Source organism: Balaenoptera acutorostrata, chromosome 19, assembly GCF_949987535.1.
Source record: "Balaenoptera acutorostrata chromosome 19, mBalAcu1.1, whole genome shotgun sequence".
NCBI lineage: Eukaryota > Metazoa > Chordata > Mammalia > Artiodactyla > Balaenopteridae > Balaenoptera > Balaenoptera acutorostrata.
Window position 1 is genome coordinate 49,275,954 of NC_080082.1, and position 17,461 is coordinate 49,293,414.

Consider the following 17,461-nt stretch of genomic DNA (forward strand, 5'->3'; position numbering starts at 1 on the left):
AGGGGGTCCACAGAGGCTGCAAGGAGTTTTGGGGTCCTCAGCAGCACCTCCAGGTCCAGTGGCTAGGGAACAAGGCACGGAGCAGTGGTAGCCAGAGCTGGTGTTGTGTATATGCTTACCTGTGGGGGCCAGCTGCAGGTGCATGTAAACTGTCAGGGGCCAGTTCCAGACACATGTGTAGCGGTGGGGGCCAGGGTAAACTGTAAAGGCCAGGGTCAACTGTGAGTGCACTGGCAATGTGCACAACCAGGGCTGTTGTGTCTTGCTGTGGGTGCATGTAGTAGAGGCTTGGGGTTAAGAGTTAGGTTGGGGGTATGCAGGCATACAGCTGGAGGGGCTAGCTGAAGGTGAATCCAGTAGTGCAGGTCAGTGACATGAGATAGGGTCAAATCTGAGGCCACAAGGAGCTGTGGAGGCCCTGGCTGTTGACATGCACTACTGTGGCTGCAGGATCTCCCCAGCCATGTGCCACAGCACTGGAGGCCAGTAATGGGGGTTTGGGCCAGGCAGTGCATGTACAAAGCTTCAGGAGGCTAGCTGTAAGTAAGCCCAGTGGTGTAGGCCTGTAACAGGAGAGAGGGCCTAATTCAGGCCTACAAGCAACTGTGGGGGCCTTGGCTGTTGGCATGCCCTTCTGTAGCTGCAGGATCTTGCTACAGGTGTGCACAAAGCACTGGAGACTATTGATAGGTTTCAGGCAGGCAGTGTGTAAAGTGCACAGAAGGAAAGGCTAGCCCTGCGCATGTACATGGCAGTAAAATTCATTTTTACTTACCTGATTGGACCCCTTCCTTCATTAGCCTATAATTTTTCTTAAAACAAACTTCAGAATTCTTGGTCTATCTCCAGAACCATCTGTTGATTTTCTTTCCAGTTTCATATCGTGCTGTCCTACCCATGTCTCTTATTATTCTCAGAACACATCAGATTTCTACCATTACCCTGAGGCTGCACAAGACTTCCATGAGATCCTTCCAGTTGGTTGTCCTAATGTCAGAAGCACCTGAACTATGCTTAGAAAATCCATCACAAACTTTCATAGTGAGAGGCTTCTTTCAGATCTCCAAACAAAAAATTTTCCTCTACCACACTATTTCAGAATTTCGTGAATTTCTTCATTGAAGAACCTAGCATAGTTAATTCGAGTAATCTTTATATAATTAATTATATGCATAATGTTAACATGTACATCTGTTATAGGATTTATGAGTTCTGGGACATTATTTCTCCATCCACTGTTCATTGAATCACAGATTCCTAGGGAGAATCTGAAACTCCTAAATATTAACAGATGATGGCAAGAATGATTGAATGCCCTTTGGAGAACAGAGTCATACAGTTACAGTTTCACTGTCCAGGAAGCAAAGCAAAACTGAGAGACATGGGTATCACTGACGATGACTATAAAAGGGCCAAATGTTGAGAAACATGAAGCAACAAACAAGATATGTTCACCACACACTGGCCTAAAATAACAATAGAGTCCTCTAAACAATCAAAATGAAAGAGGGTGAGGAAAAGGAAGCAACACCTCACTAGGTATAAGATGATGTGTGTGGCTCTGTTTTCATGGCTAGGATTGGGGGAAGGGCTGTTTTTTTGTGACTGGATTGGGCTCATGGCTTCAACCTATGTAGGACGAAGACCATGGTGACACTACCCCAGACGATGGGGCCCAAACACATAGTCAATGGTAGAGACTATAACTGTAAGTAGAGGGCTTAGAAATCTGTCTGGAAAGAGTGAGGAACATACCCATAATTTATTATTACACTTAAGCTTTGGCTGTTCAATGTACTACTTTCATAGGAACAAAGGTATTTACCAAGAGATTAAAGATCCAACAAAGGAAATAAAGGAAGCCAATGCACTTTTGGGAGCTGGTCTGAGCTCCATCCACCCCAGTTTACTGGGGAAAAGCTTAATGCCCTGGGAGTCACTCATGAGGCTGGTTGTGCTGAGGGGCACCCCTGTGCCCACTCTGAAAATACAAGTTGTCATCCTGTGTCATCCAGGAAATATTTCGATCCAAATGCTGCCACTCTCTGAGGCTACCTTGCCTTGTGTTCATGTCACATATATTCTTTCCACATTCCTTTTTCTGCCTTTTATAGTATTGACTTAGGTCTCTTTTAATATTGCATTTTATCAAAAAATTTTTGATACACTGTTTTAAAAATGAAGTGGTTCTCAACAGGTGACTGTGTTGCCCCAAGGGAACATTATCAATGTCTGTTGAAATATTTATTTACTTATTTAAAATTTAAAATTGTGGTAAGACTATTTAACATGAAATACACCTTTAAAAATTTTTTTTATATTAATTAATTAATTTATTTTGGCTGTGTTGGGTCTTTGTTTCTGTGTGAGGGCTTTCTACAGTTGCGGCGAGCGGGGGACACTCTTCATCGCGGTGCGCAGGCCTCTCACTGTCGCGGCCTCTCCCGTTGTGGAGCACAGGCTCCAGATGCGCAGGCTCAGTAGTTGTGGCTCTGGGCTTAGTTGCTCTGCAGCATGTGGGATCTTCCCAGACCAGGGCTCGAACCCGTGTCCTCTGCATTGGCAGGCAGATTCTTAACCACTGCACCACCAGGGAAGCCCTAGATATACCTTCTTAACAAATTTTTAACTCTTAACAAATTTTTAACTGTATAATACAGTATTGTTGGATCTAGGTACAATGATGTATATAGTAGATCTCAAGAATTAATTCATCTTGATGAACTGAAACTTTATGCTCATTGATTAGTAACTCTTCATTTCCCCCTCCCCCCAGCCTCTGGCAACCATGATTACACTCTTTGATTGTATGAATTTGACTATTTTAGATACCTCATACAATAGTGGAGTCATATAGCTTGTTTTTCTGTGATTGGCTTATTTCACTTAGCATAATATTCTCAAGGTTCATCCATGTTGGCACATACTGCAGAATTTGCTTATTTTCTGAGGCTGAATAATATTCTGTATTTTATTTATATAAGAAACATTTATATACTTATATATACATTTATATATTTAATGTAATATTATCCATCCTAAAAAATGTGATAGGCTAAATATCTAATATATGTTATATCATATAGTAATATATATTATAAAATTACATTGCATATATGCATATTTTCTTTATCCATTCATCTGTCAATAGGTTGTTTTCACACCTTGAATAGTGTGAATAATGCTATAATGAACATGGGAGTGAAGATATCTCAATACCCTGATTTTGACGCTTTGGGATAAATACCCAGAAGTAGGATTGCTGGATCATATGGTAGTTCTATTTTTACTTTTTTGAGGAACCTCCACATTGTTTTCCACAGCTGCTCCAACACTTTGAATTCCCGCCAATAGTGTACAAGGGTTTCAATTTCTCCACATCCTCACCAGCTCACCAACACTTCTTGTCTTGTGGTTTTTTGATAATAGTCATCCTGATATTTGTGAGGTGATATCTCCTTGTAGTTTTTATTTACCTGACGATTAGTGATGTTGAGCACCTTTTCATATATACCTGTTGGCCATTTGTATGTCTTCTTTGGAGAAATATCTATTCAAGTCTTTAGCTAATTTTTAAATCAAGTTATTAATTTTTTAAAACTGTTGCTCTGTATATATTTTGGATATTAACCTCTTGTCAGATATATGATTTGCAAATATTTTCTCCTATTCTGTAGGTTGCCTTTTCACTCTATTGTTTCCTTTGCTGTACAGAACTTTAGTTTGAAGTAGTTCCACTTGACTATTTTTGCTTTTGTCACCCATGCTTTTGGTGTCATATCAATGAAATCATTGTCTAGACTAATGTCATGAATCTATCCCCCTTTTTCTTTAGGAGTTTTACAGTTTCAGGTCTTATGTTTAGGGGTTTGTGTTTGTTTCTACAGTAGATCTCCAGAACTTACTTATCTTGTATATCTGAAACTCTGTACCCTTTGACCAACATCACCCCATTTCTAAGCCCCTGGAAACCACCATTCTGTTCTCTGCATTGGACTATTTTATCTTTTTTCCCCAGGTTTATTGAGGTATATTTGATAAAAATTTTGTATATTTAAGGTGTACAACGTGATGTTTTGATATATGTATACATGTGAAATGTTTACAAAATCAAGCTAATATTTCCCTCATCTCACATAGTTACCATTTTAGTGTGTGTGGTGAGAACACTTAAGCTTTACTCTTAGCAACTTTCAAGTACACAATATTATTAACTATAGTCACCGTGGTGTACCTTAAATCTCTAGCACTTATTCATACTGCATAACTGAAACTGTACCTTTGACCATTATCTCTTCATTACCCCCAAACTCCAGCACCTGGCAACCACAATTCTACCCCCTTCTCTTATAAGTTTGACTTTTTTAGATTCAACATACAAGTGATACTATACAGTATTTATCTTTCTCATTCTGGCTTACTTCACTTAACTAAATGTCCTCCTGTTTCATCCATGTTGTAGCAAATGGAAGGATTTCCTTAGTCCTTAAGGCTGAATAATATTCCATTATATACAGGTTATATATTGGAACTGATTTTTTGTATTGTGTGAAACTTCCTTATTCTGCATGTGGATACCCAGTTTTCCCAACACCATTTATTGAAGAGTCTGTCCTTTTGCCATTTTGTGTTCTTGGCAGCACTGGCAAAGATCAGTTGCCTGTAAATGCATACATTTATTTCTGGGCTCTCTATTCTGTTCCTTTAATTTATATGTCTGTTTTAATTCCAGAACTATACTGTTTTTATTACTATAGCTTTGTAGTATGTTTTGAAATCAAGAAGTATGATGCCATCAGCTTTGTTCTTGTACAAGATTGCTTTGGCTATTCAGGGTCTTTATGATTCCATATTAATTTTAAAATTATTTCTTCTATTTCTATAAAAAATGCTATTGGAATTTTGATAGGGATTGCATTAAATCTAGGCATTTTAATAATATTAATTCTTCCAATCCATGAACACAGGATAAATTGCCATTTGTTTGTGTCTTCAATCTTTCACTTAGTTTTTACATTCACTCTATAGTTTTCAGTGTACAGATCTCTCACCTCCTTGGTTAAATTTATTCTAGGTATTTTTTGGTTTTGATGCTATTGTAAATGGGATTTTCTTTTTCAGAATGTTCATTGGTGTATAGAAATTGAACTAATTTTTGTATATTAATTTTGTATCCTGCAACTTTACTGAATTTGTTTATTAGTTCTAACAGTTTTTTGGAGTCTTTAGGACTTCTATATATCATATTATGTCAACTGGAGATACAGTTTTTCTTCTTTTCCAATTTGGATGCCTTTTATTTCTTTTTCTTGCCTAATTGCTCTGGCAAGGACTTCCACTACTTTGTTGACTAGAAGTGGTGATAGTTGACTAGAAGTGGTGATAGTGGGCACCCCTGTCTTGTTCCTGATCTTAGAGGAAAAACTTTCAGCTTTTCTAACTGAGTATGTTGTTAACGGTGGACTTGTAATATAGGGCCTTTACTATGTTGAAGTAAGTTCCTTCTATATCTAATTTGTTTGGTCTTTATCATGAGAGAATGTTAAATTTCATCAAATGCTTTTTCTGCATCTATTCAGATGATTATATGCTTTTTTTTTTAAATTTAACTTTGGGTTTATTTATTTATGGCTGTGTTGGGTCTTCGTTTCTGTGCGAGGACTTTCTCTAGTTGTGGCAGGTGGGGGCCACCCTTCATCGTGGTGCATGGGCCTCTCATTATCTCAGCCTCTCTTGTCGCGGAGCACAGGCTCCAGACGTGCAGGCTCAGTAGTTGTGGCTCACGGGCCTAGTTGCTCTGTGGCATGTGGGATCTTCCCAGACCAGGGCTCGAACCCGTGTCCCCTGCATTGGCAGGCAGATTCTCAACCACTGCGCCACCAGGGAAGCCTGATCATATGCTTTTTATCACTCATTTTAATGTGGTATATCACATTTTAAAATTTGCATAGGTTGAACATCATTGCATCCTAGGGACTGCCAGGGAAGTCCTGTAGTTTTCTTTTCTTGTACTAACCTTATTTGGCTTTGGTATCAGTTTAAAACACTGGCCTCATACAATGCATTTGGAAGTGTTTCTCCTCTTCAACTTTTTGGAAGAGGTTGAGAAGGATTGGCATTAATTCTTTAAATGTTTGGTAGAATTCACTAGTGAAGCCATCTGGTCCTGGGATTTTGATTACTGATTCAATCTCCTTACTCATTGGTCTGTTCAGATTTACTATGTCTCCATGATTATTCATGGTACATTGTATGTTTCCCCAAATTTGTCCATTTCTTGTAGCTTATCCATAATAGTTGGCATACAATTGTTCATAGTAGTTTCTTTTGATCCTTTTCATTTCGTTGGCATCAGTTGTAATGTCTCCTCTTTCATGTACAATTTTCTTTCCTTGAGTCTTCTCTCCTATGTTCATGGTTAGTCTAGCTTAAGATTTGTCAATTTTGTTTATCCTTTCAAAAAGACAACTCTTAGTTTTGTTGATCTTTTGTTGTTTTTCTAGTTTCTATTTAATATATTTCTTCTCTAATAATTATTTCCTTCCTTCTGCTAATTTTGGCCTGTGTTTTTTTTTTTTTTTTTTTAGTTCCTTGAGGTATGAAGTTAGGCTTTTGAGATCTTTTTTCTTAATGTAGGCATTTATTGGTATAAACATCCCTCTTAGAACTGCTTTTGCTGCATCTCATAAGACTTGGTATGTTACATTTCCATTTTTGTTTGTTTCAAGGTATTTTTAAATTGCCTTTTTGATTTCTTCTTTGACTGAGTGATTTTTCTCAAGAGTATATTGTTTAAATTCTCCATTTTTCATTTTCTTTCTGTTACTAATTTCTAGTTTCATAAAATTGTGGTCAGAAAAGATACTTGATATGATTTTAATCTTATTAAATTTCTTAAGACTTGTATTTTGGCCTAACATATGATCTATCCTGGAGAGTGTTCTGTATGTATTTAAGAAGACTGTGTATTCTACTGCTGTTGGATGGAATGTTCTGTATATGTCTATTAGGTTCAACTGGACTGATAATTGAAATCTGCTGTTTCCTAATTGATTTTCTCTCTGAATGATCTGTCCATAATTGTAAGTGAGGTATTGAAGTCCCCCAACTATTATTGTATGGCTGTCTATTTCTCCCTTCAGACCTGTGAAAGATTGCATATATTTTTAGGAGCTCTGATGTTGGCTATATATAAATTTTAAATTTTTATATCTTTCTTGATAAACTGACCCCTTCATCATTATGCAGTGACAATCTTTGTCTCTCTGACAGTTTTTGACTTAAAGCCTATTTTGTCTTACATAAGTGTAGCTACCCTCTGATCATTTTTGGTTACCATTTGCATGGAATATCTTTTTCCAATCATTCATTTTCAGCCTATGTCTGAGAGTAATTATTGATAGTAAGGAGTTACCATTGTGATTTTGTTGTTTTCTGACTTTTTAAAAGTCCTTTTTTACTTCCTCTCTTCCTGTGTTCCTTTGTGACTTTTTTTTTTCCCCTGGATTGTGGTATGCTGTGATTCCTTTCCCTTTATATTTTGAATTGACTGGAGGTTTTTTCTTTGTGGTTACTATGAGGCATACATAAAACATAGATATAACATCTATTTTAAGCTAATGATGACAACTTCAGTTGCATGCAAAAATTTGTAACATTTCACTTCTCCAACCCACATATTATGTTATTGATGTCACAATTTACATTTTAATATTGTTTATCCATTATCAAGTTACAGTAGTCACAGTTATTTTAATAGTTTTGTCTTTTACCTTTTATACTAGATTTAAAAGTGATTTATGCATACCATCACTATATTGGCATAGTCTTTTTTCCAGTTTTATTGAGACATAATTGACATACAGCACTGTATAAGTTTAAGGTGTACAGCATAATAACTTGGCTTTCATATATTGTGAAATGATTACTACATAAGCTTAGTTAATACCCATCATCTTACATAGATACAAAAAAGTTTTTTCCCTTGTGACGAGGACTCTCAGGATTTACTCTAACTTTCAAGTATACCATACAGTGGTGTTAACTACAGTCATCATGTTGTACATTACATTTCCAGTACTTATAACTGGAAATTTGTAGCTTTTTGTATTAGAGTATTCTGAATTTGACTATATATGTGCCTTTACAGTACGATTTATACTTCCACGTTTTTATATTATTTTAAAAAATTTAACATTTATTTATTTTTGGCTGTGTCAAGTCTTAGTTGCAACATGTGGGATCTTCATTGTGGCACATGGGATCTTTCATTGTGGCGTGCAGGCTTCTCTGTAGTTGAGGCACACAAGCTCAGTAGTTGTGGCGTGCAGGCTTAGTTGCATGTGGGGTGTTAGTTCCCCGACCAGGGATTGAACCCGCGTCCCCTGCATTGGAAGGTGGATTCTTTACCACTGGACCACGAGGGAAATCCCTAAAATTTTTATTGAAGAACTCCATTAGGACTTCTGTGAAGCAGTTCTAGAGGTTTGTTGTTTTCTTTTTTCCTCCTGGAAAAATCTTATCTTGCCTTCATTAAAAATTTTCTGACATATAACTGACAAAAAATAAATTTATATATATATTATATACTTTAAATATAAATATGTTTAAAGTATACAAAGAGATTATTTGATTATTTGATATAAGTACACACTGTGAAAATATAACTACAATCCAGTTAATTAACACATCCATCACTTTTTTTGGTAAGAATGCTTAAAATCTCCTCTCCTAGCAAATTTCATGTGATACAATACTATTAACTACAGTCACTGTGCTGTACATTAGATCCTCAGAGTTTATAATCGAAAGGGTACAAACATTTCTGAGAAGAAACCCACAACATTCCTCCAGAATCTCTTGTGTATAACAAACTGCTTTTTCTTTGCTGCTTTCAAAAATCTCCGTCTTTGATTTTGACAGTTTGATTATAAAGTGTCCTGTTGAAGTCTTCTCTGTGTTGAAACTGACTGGGGAACTCTGAGATTCATTTATCTGGATGGTCCATATCTCTCTACATATTTGGGATGTTTTCACCCATTATTTCTTTAAATAAGTTTATTGCCACTTCTCTTCTCCTTCTAGGACTCCCATAATGCATATATTGGTTCTTAAAGTCCCATAGGCTTTCTTCACTCTTTATCATTCTCTTTTCTTCCCCTCCCCCAACTGTATAATTTCAAATGATCTGTTTTTGAATTCGGTGGTTCTACTGCATGATCAAATCTTCTGTTAAAGCTCTCTATGGAATTTTTGATTCATCATTGTATTCTCAGCTCCAAAATATATGTTTGGTTGTATGTTAAAGTTTCTGTCTCTTCATTTAACTTATTTTGATTATGTATTGTTTTCCTGATTTTGTTGTTTTAGCTCATTCAGTTTTTTTGAGATGATTATTTTTCAATTCTTTGTTCATCAATTCATAGATCTCAATTTCTTTTTGACTGGTAACTGGAAAATTATTGTCTTCCTTTGGGTGTATCATTTCCCTATTTTACTATCTCTGCCTATACTCTGCATCCCACCCTTTTCCATCCATTCATTCATCTATCTTCCCATTTGTCAGATAGAGGCAATCCCCAGCTGCATTGTCTTCCTGGCTCTCTACTGTAAAACCTCAAGACGACATTTGGCTTTGTCTGGCCCACATCTGGGCTGCTGAGAACAGTTGGAGTCATCAGGTGTCTAGATTGGCACCACTAAAGAGTAATGCTCTTGCCCCTCTCCTGCTTCCTTGCACAGCTCAGTCAGTTGATATGTCTCTAAGCCCCTCCTCAGCCCGACAGTCTCTTTCCAACTACTTACTTTTGCATTATATCCCACATGTTCCATCGAATTCTTCATGCATAAGAAGGAAATCATGATCTTGCCTACTCCTCCATCCTCCACAGTATCAGTGGATGGCCCTGTTTTTCAGAGAGTTGAGAAGGTGGGACCTTGTGCAAACTCGTAACACTCTGCCTCCATCTAACCCAACATTCAGCCATCATCATCATGCTTATTTTGTTTTCCATATTGCATGAATCCATCACCTTTACCACCTCCATGGGTTCCACCACGAACATCCTGGTCTAAGCTCTCATCATCTTTTGCCAAGACGATGCCAAAACACTTCTAACTGGTTGGCTCACATCTGCTCTGTTTCTTCTGATCAGCTCTCTCTCCTGCACCAGCTCCGCCATCCATGCAAGCATTGATCCAAACATTCACCACTCACTCCCTGAGCCACTGATGTCTCGGCATACAACCTACTTCATGGCCTTCTTCCTTGCTGCTCAACCTTACAGGTCATCTCTATCTGTCTCATACCTGTAGCTTCCCTTCCCAACTTTGTGGAAGAGGTCTCGCCCCCTGCCGTGGCTACTTCCTGCACCAGAGACTAAATCACACCTTCTGCAACTTCGGAGGCTTCTCATGCTTCCTCCTAGAAAGGTAACTGGTATTTAGACTCTGTCACCATAGATTAGCTTTGACTGTTCTTGACTTGATGTAAATGGAGTCCCACAGTTTATTCTGTCATGTCTGTCTTCTTTTGATCTTCGTTATGCCTGTGAGAGTCATTCTTGTGGTTCTATATAGTTCAACTCTGTTCTTTCTCCGTACTCAGCAGTATCTCATTGTAAGGATGTCCATTCTCCTGTGATTGCCGGTTTTTTTTCCTATTTCTGATATTATGAACATTCTTGTTCATGTTATTTTTGGAGATATATACTATGTATATATAATATAGTACTCATTTTTGTTGGGAATATACACAGAGAGGAATGACTGGGTCTTCGGGTATGTGTATGTTTAGCTTGAACAGAAACTGCTGAACAGTTTTACAGAGTGGCTGCACCCTTTCACGCTCCCACGAGCCACGTGTAAGAGTGCCCATCGCTACGCATTCTCATCAGCACTTGGTGTCTTCTTCTTTCCTTTCTGAGGCCCAGTGGTGAGGTGGCTCAGAACCACAGCACTGAAACCATTCTTGATGAGGTCATAGCTTTTATCCTAATTGCCAAATGTAAGAACAGTACTAATGATAGTGGATAATGGCCCATGATATACTGAACATTCAACCTGTGCCAGGCACTATGCTAAGTACTTTACAGGTGTGGTCTTGTTAACCCTCATGGCAGCTGGTGAATTAGGAACTGGGCATCTCCCAGTGTTTCAGGTTAGGAAATGGTGATTTACAGGTGGTTAATAACTGTCAAGATGATTGCTTGGTAGAGGCAGGGTTTGAACTGAAGTGACAGTCTTCACCACCACGCTGTACTTGTTTTTGATGTAGTGGAAACCTGTTCCACTTTTCTGCACCTGGGTTTTGGTAGCACTTGGTTCCAGTGGTCCCTCTTTTCCAATTCTGACAGTATTGTTCCCTGCCTCTTACTCTGATTGTCCCCTCAATATTGGCTTTGCCTGGCGAATTCCCTGGCAGTCCACTGGTTAGGGCTCTGTGCTTCCATTGCAGGGGGCATGGGTTCAGTCCCTAGTCGGGGAACTGGGATCCTGTATGCTTTGAAGCACAGCCAAAAAAAAAAAAAAAGGCTTTGCCTGGCATCTCATGGCCCTTTCTTCTTTTAACTGTAATTAGTTTCCCTGAATGCTCTACCTCTACTTAGTTCTTCAGCTTCAACTCATGCATGTTGTGTTCCATGTCCATGCTGTGATATAGACAGGTTAGTTAACAAGTATTCATTGCTTTCTGGTCCTTGCACTGTATTAAGCACTGTAGGTGCAGTGTTTCAACTCATCCTCACAGTGATTTTTGAGAGACTCTATTTATACTGATTTGTAGGTGAGGGGGCAGAAGCTTGTGGAAGTTGAATGGCTTGCTGAAGGGAAGAAAACTAGCAAGGGGGTGTTGCTAGGATTTGTTCCTGGGCTGATTCTCCCCAGGTACCGTGATGTCAAACACAATACACTCTGTTGGCTTCTAAAATTTATAATTGACTACAGGTGTATAGGTTTATATTAATCATAAACCTTAATGACACACTTTGATTTGTCAGTGCACTGTCATGTTTATTTTTAAACTTTTTCCAGTCATTTATTTTCTCTATAAAGATTATAGTGAACATCATCAGCCAATGCAAGAACAGGAGTATTACCAACCAATATCCTACCTCTATCTATACATTTCTTCTTTTTCCAATCCTCTCTTTTCCTGAATCACTGTCTTGAACTTGCTTTCATAATTTCATTACTTTACAGTGGGAGTGTTTTGTATTATAAATTGAATTTCTTTTGTAGATGTGGTGCATTTCAGATTTTGTTTCTTGTGTTGGATTTGTTATTTTGCATCTTTCAAGCAATTTGTTTATTTCATCTAGTTGTCAGTTCATCCCTTGATTTAATTATTACATCATACTTGCTTGTAAGTATATTTAAAGAAAATATAGTTTTCTGTTTTTTAATTTCTGATAAATAGTATCATTGTTGATTGCTATGGCTTGAACATGTCCCCTACATGTTGAAATCCTCACATCTAAAGATGATGGTATTAAGAGGTAGGCCTGTGTAAGTCATGAGGGTGGAACCCTCCTGAATGGGATCAGTGTTTTATCAAATAGGCTCCAGAGAGATCCTTCGCTCCTTCCACCATGACAGCGAGAAGGCACCAGCTATGAACCAGGAATAAGGCCCTCACCAGAATATGACCATGCTGGCACCTTGATCCTGGGCTTCCCAGCTTCCAAAACGCTGAGAAACAAATTTCTGTTTGTAAGCTACCCAGGCTGTGGTACGTTGTTACAGCAGCCTGAATGAACCAAGACATTACTGTAGCCTTCTGATACATGCTTTAAAAAAATTCAGTGTTAAATAACTAAGAATCACAATGTGTGCACTATAGCTTTCTTTCTTCTTAAAATATTCTGTTACGCCAGTATATCACAATGTATTTATCAATTTTTGTGGACATTCACCTGCTTACATAATTATACCCATAAATTCTGACTAGATTATACTGTTCAGTTAAAGATACTCACTTGTTTCCTTTTTATTTATTATTTTTTTGTGGTCACCCACCTTGCTGCTATATGCATATTCTTTTTTTTAAATTTTATTTTTTATACATTGGGTTCTTATTAGTTACCTGTTGTATACACATTACTGTGTATATGTCAATCCCAATCTCCCAATTCATCCCACCACCACTACCCCCCTCCCCTGCTTTACCCCCTTGGTGTCCATACGTTTGTTCTCTACATCTGTGTCTCTATTTCTGCCTTGCAAACCAGTTCATCTGTACCATTTTTCTAGATCCCACATATATGTATTAATATATGATATTCGTTTTTCTCTTTCTGACTGACTTCACTCTGTACGAGTCTCTAGGTCCATCCACATCTCTACAAATGACCCAATTTTGTTCCTTGTTATGGCTTAGTAATATTCCATTGTATATATATACCACATCTTCTTTATCCATTTGTCTGTCGATGGGCATTTAGGTTGCTTCCATGACCTGGCTATTGTAAACAGTGCTGCAATGAACATTGGGGTGCATGTGTCTTTTTGAATTATGGTTTTCTCTGGGTATCTGCCTAGTAGTGGGATTGCTGGGTCATATGGTCGTTCTATTTTTAGTTTTTTAAGGAACCTCCATACTGTTCTCCATAGTGGCTGTATCGATTTACATTCCCACAAACAGTGCAAGAAGGTTCCCTTTTCTCCACACCCTCGCCAGCATTTGTTGTTTCTAGATTTTCTGATGATGCCCATCCTAACGGGTGTGAGGTGACACCTCACTGTAGTTTTGATTTGCATTTCTCTAATAATTAGTGATGTTGAGCAGCTTTTCATGTGCCTCTTGGCCATCTGTATGTCTTCTTGGAAAAATGTCTATTTAGCTCTTCTGCCCATTTTTGGATTGGGTTGTTTGTTTTTTTTGATATTGAGCTGCATGAGCTGCTTGTGTATTTTGGAGATTAATCCTTTGTCAGCTGCTTCGTTTGCAAATATTTTCTCCCATTTTGAGGGTTGTCTTTTCATCTTGTTTATGGTTTCCTTTGCTGTGCAAAAGCTCTTAAGTATCATTAGGTCCCATTTGTTTATTTTTGTTTTTATTTCCATTTCTCTAGGAGGTGGGTCAAAAGGGATCTTGCTGTGATTTATGTCATAGAGTGTTCTTCCTATGTTTTCCTCTAAGAGTTTCATAGTGTCCAGTCTTACATTTAAGTCTTTAATCCATTTTGACTTTATTTTTGTGTATGGTGTTAGGGAGTGTTCTAATTTCATTCTTTTACATGTAGCTGTCCAGTTTTCCCAGCACCACTTATTGAAGACACTGTCTTTTCTCCATTGTATATCCTTGTCTCCTTTGTCATAGGTTAGTTGACAATAGGTGCATGGGTTTATCTCTGGGCTTTCTATCTTGTTCCATTGGTCTATATTTCTGTTTTTGTGCCAATACCATACTGTCTTGATTACTGTAGTTTTGTATTATAGTCTGAAGTCAGGGAGTCTGATTCCTCCAGCTCCATTTTTTTCCCTCAAGATTGCTTTGGCTATTCAGGGTGTTTTGTGTCTCCATACAAATGTAAAGATTTTTTCTTCTGGTTCTGTAAAAAATGCCATTGGTAATTTGATAGGGATTGCATTGAATCTGTAGATTGCTTTGGGCAGCATAGTCATTTTCACAATATTGATTCTTCCAATCCAAGAACTTGGTATTTCTCTCCATCTGTTTGTGTCATCTTTGTTTTCTTTCATCAGTGTCTTATAGTTTTCTGAGTACAGGTCTTTTACCTCCTTAGGTAGGTTTATTCCTAGGTATTTTATTCTTTTTGTTGCAGTGGTGACTGGGAGTGTTTCCTTAACTTCTCTTTCTGATCTTTCATTGTTAGTGTATAGGAATACAAGAGATTTTTCTGTGCATTAATTTTGTATCCTACAACTTTACCAAATTCATTGATTAGTTCTAGTAGTTTTCTGGTGGCATCTTTAGGATCTTCTATGTATAAATATCATGTCATCTGCAAACAGTGACAGTTTTACTTCTTCTTTTCCAATTTGTATTACTTTTATTTCTTTTTCTTCTCTGATTGCCATGGCTAGGACTTCCAAAACTATGTTGAATAATAGTGGCGAGAGTGGACATCCTTGTCTTGTTCCTGATCTTAGAGGAAATGCTTTCAGTTTTTCACCACTGAGAATGATGTTTGCTGTGGGTTTGCTGTTTATGGCATATGGCCTTATTATGTTGAAGTAGGTTTCCTCTATGCCCACTTTCTGGAGTGTTTTTATCATAAATGGGTGTTGAATTTTCTCAAAAGCTTTTTTTGCATCTATTGAGATGAGCATGGTTTTTATTCTTCAATTTGTTAATATGGTGTATCACATTGATTGATTTACGTATATCCCTGGGATAAATCCCACTTGATCATGGTGTATGATCCTTTTAATGTGCTGTTGGATTCTGTTTGCTAGTATTTTGTTGAGGATTTTTGCATTTATATTCATCAGTGATATTGGTCTGTAATTTTCTTTTTCTGTAGTATCTTTGTCTGGTTTTGGTATCAGGGTGATGGTGGCCTTGTAGAATGAGTTTGGGAGTGTTCCATCCTCTGCAATTTTTTGGAAGAGTTTGAGAAGGATGGGTGTCAGGTCTTCTCTAAATGTTTGATAGAATTCACCTATGAAGCCATCTGGTCCTGGACTTTCGTTTGTTGGTATTTTTTTTTTGTATAAATTATTTTTTCCTTTTATTTATTTATTCATTTATTTTTGGCTGCGTTGGGTCTTCATTGCTGCATGCGGCCTTTCTGTAGTTGCAGCAAGTGGGGGCTACTCTTCGTTGTGGTGCACGGGTCTAGGCACGCGGGCTTCCGTATTTGTGGCATATGGGCTCAGTAGTTGTGGCTTGCAGGCTCTAGAGTGCAGGCTCAGTAGTTGTGTTGCATGGGCTTTGTTGCTCTGCAGCACGTGGGATCTTCCTGGACCAGGGCTCGAACCTGTGTCCCCTGCATTGGCAGGTGGATTCTTAACCACTGCGCCACCGGGGAAACCCTGTTGGAAGATTTTTCAGTTTCAATTTCATTACTTGTGATTGGTCTGTTCATATTTTCTATTTCTTCCTGGTTCAGTCTTGGAAGTTTATACCTTTCTAAGAATTTGTCCATTTCTTCCAGGTTGTCCATTATATTGGCACAGAGTTGATTGTAGCAGTGTCTTATGATGCTTTGTATTTCTGCGGTGTCTGTTGTAACTTTTTTCATTTCTAATTTTACTGATCTGAGTTCTCTCCCTCTTTTTCTTGATGAGTCTGGCTAAAGGTTTATCAATTTTTTTCTTAAAATTTTTATTTATTTATTTATTTATTTATGGCTGTGTTGGGTCTTCATTTCTGTGCGGGGGCTTTCTCTAGTTGCGGCAAGTGGGGGCCACTCTTCATCATGGTGCGCGGGCCTCTTACCATCAGGTTTATCAATTTTGTTTATTCTCCTTAAAGAAACAGCTTTTAGTTTTATTGACCTTTGCTATTGTTTTCTTTGTTTCTATTCCATTTATTTCTGCTCTGATCTTTATAATTTCTTTCCTTCTACTAATTTTGGGTTTTGTTTGTTCTTCTTTCTCTAGTTCCTTTAGATGTAAGGTTAGATTGTTTACTTAAGATTTTTCTTGTTTCTTGAGGTAGGACTGTAGTGCTATAAACTTCCCTCTTAGAACTGCTTTTGCTGCATCCCATGGGTTTTGGATCATCATGTGTTCAGTGTCATTTCTCTCTAGGTATTTTTTGATTTCCTCTTTGATTTTTTTCAGTGATCTCTTGGTTATTTAGTAACATATTGTTTAGCCTCCATGTGTTTGTGTTTTTTAAGTTTTTTTGCACTGTAATTTATTTCTAATTTCAGTGTTGTGGTTGGAAAAGATGCTTGATATGATTTCAGTTTTCTTAAATTTACCAAGGCTTGATTTGTGACCCAAGATGTAATCTATCCTGGAGAATGTTCCGTGTGCACTTGACAAGAAAGTGTAATCTGCTGTTTTCGAATGGAATGTCCTATAAATATCAATTAAATGTATCTGGTCTATTGTGTCATTTAAAGTTTGTGTTTCCTTATTAATTTTCTGTCTGGATGATCTGTCCATCGGTGTAAGTGAGGTGTTAAAGTCCCCCACTATTATTGTGTTACTGTCCATTTCCTCTTTTACAGCTGAAGATAAACGAATTCAGCAAGGTAGCAGGATACAAGATTAACATACAGAAATCGGTTGCATTTCTTTCACTAACAATGAAATATCAGAAAGGGAATGTAAAAAACAATACCTTTTTAAATAGCACCAAAAAAGTAAAATATCAATACTTAGGAATAAACTTGACCAAGGAGGTGAAAGACTTGTATGCTAAAAACTATAAAACATTAATAAAGGAAATTAAAGAGGATTCAAAGAAATGGAAAGATATCCCATGCTCTTGGATTGGAAGAATAAATATTGTTAAAAGGGCCATACTACCCAAAGCAATCTACAG

The 17,461-nt window shown here is 37.6% G+C and overlaps 1 pseudogene; it reads right to left on the reverse strand.

Annotated features, from left to right (window-relative positions):
* Positions 1-1,339: 1,339 nt before the first annotated feature.
* On the reverse strand, positions 1,340-10,064 carry LOC103013928 (vomeronasal type-1 receptor 1-like; annotated as a pseudogene).
* Between the last annotated feature and the right edge of the window lie 7,397 nt (positions 10,065-17,461).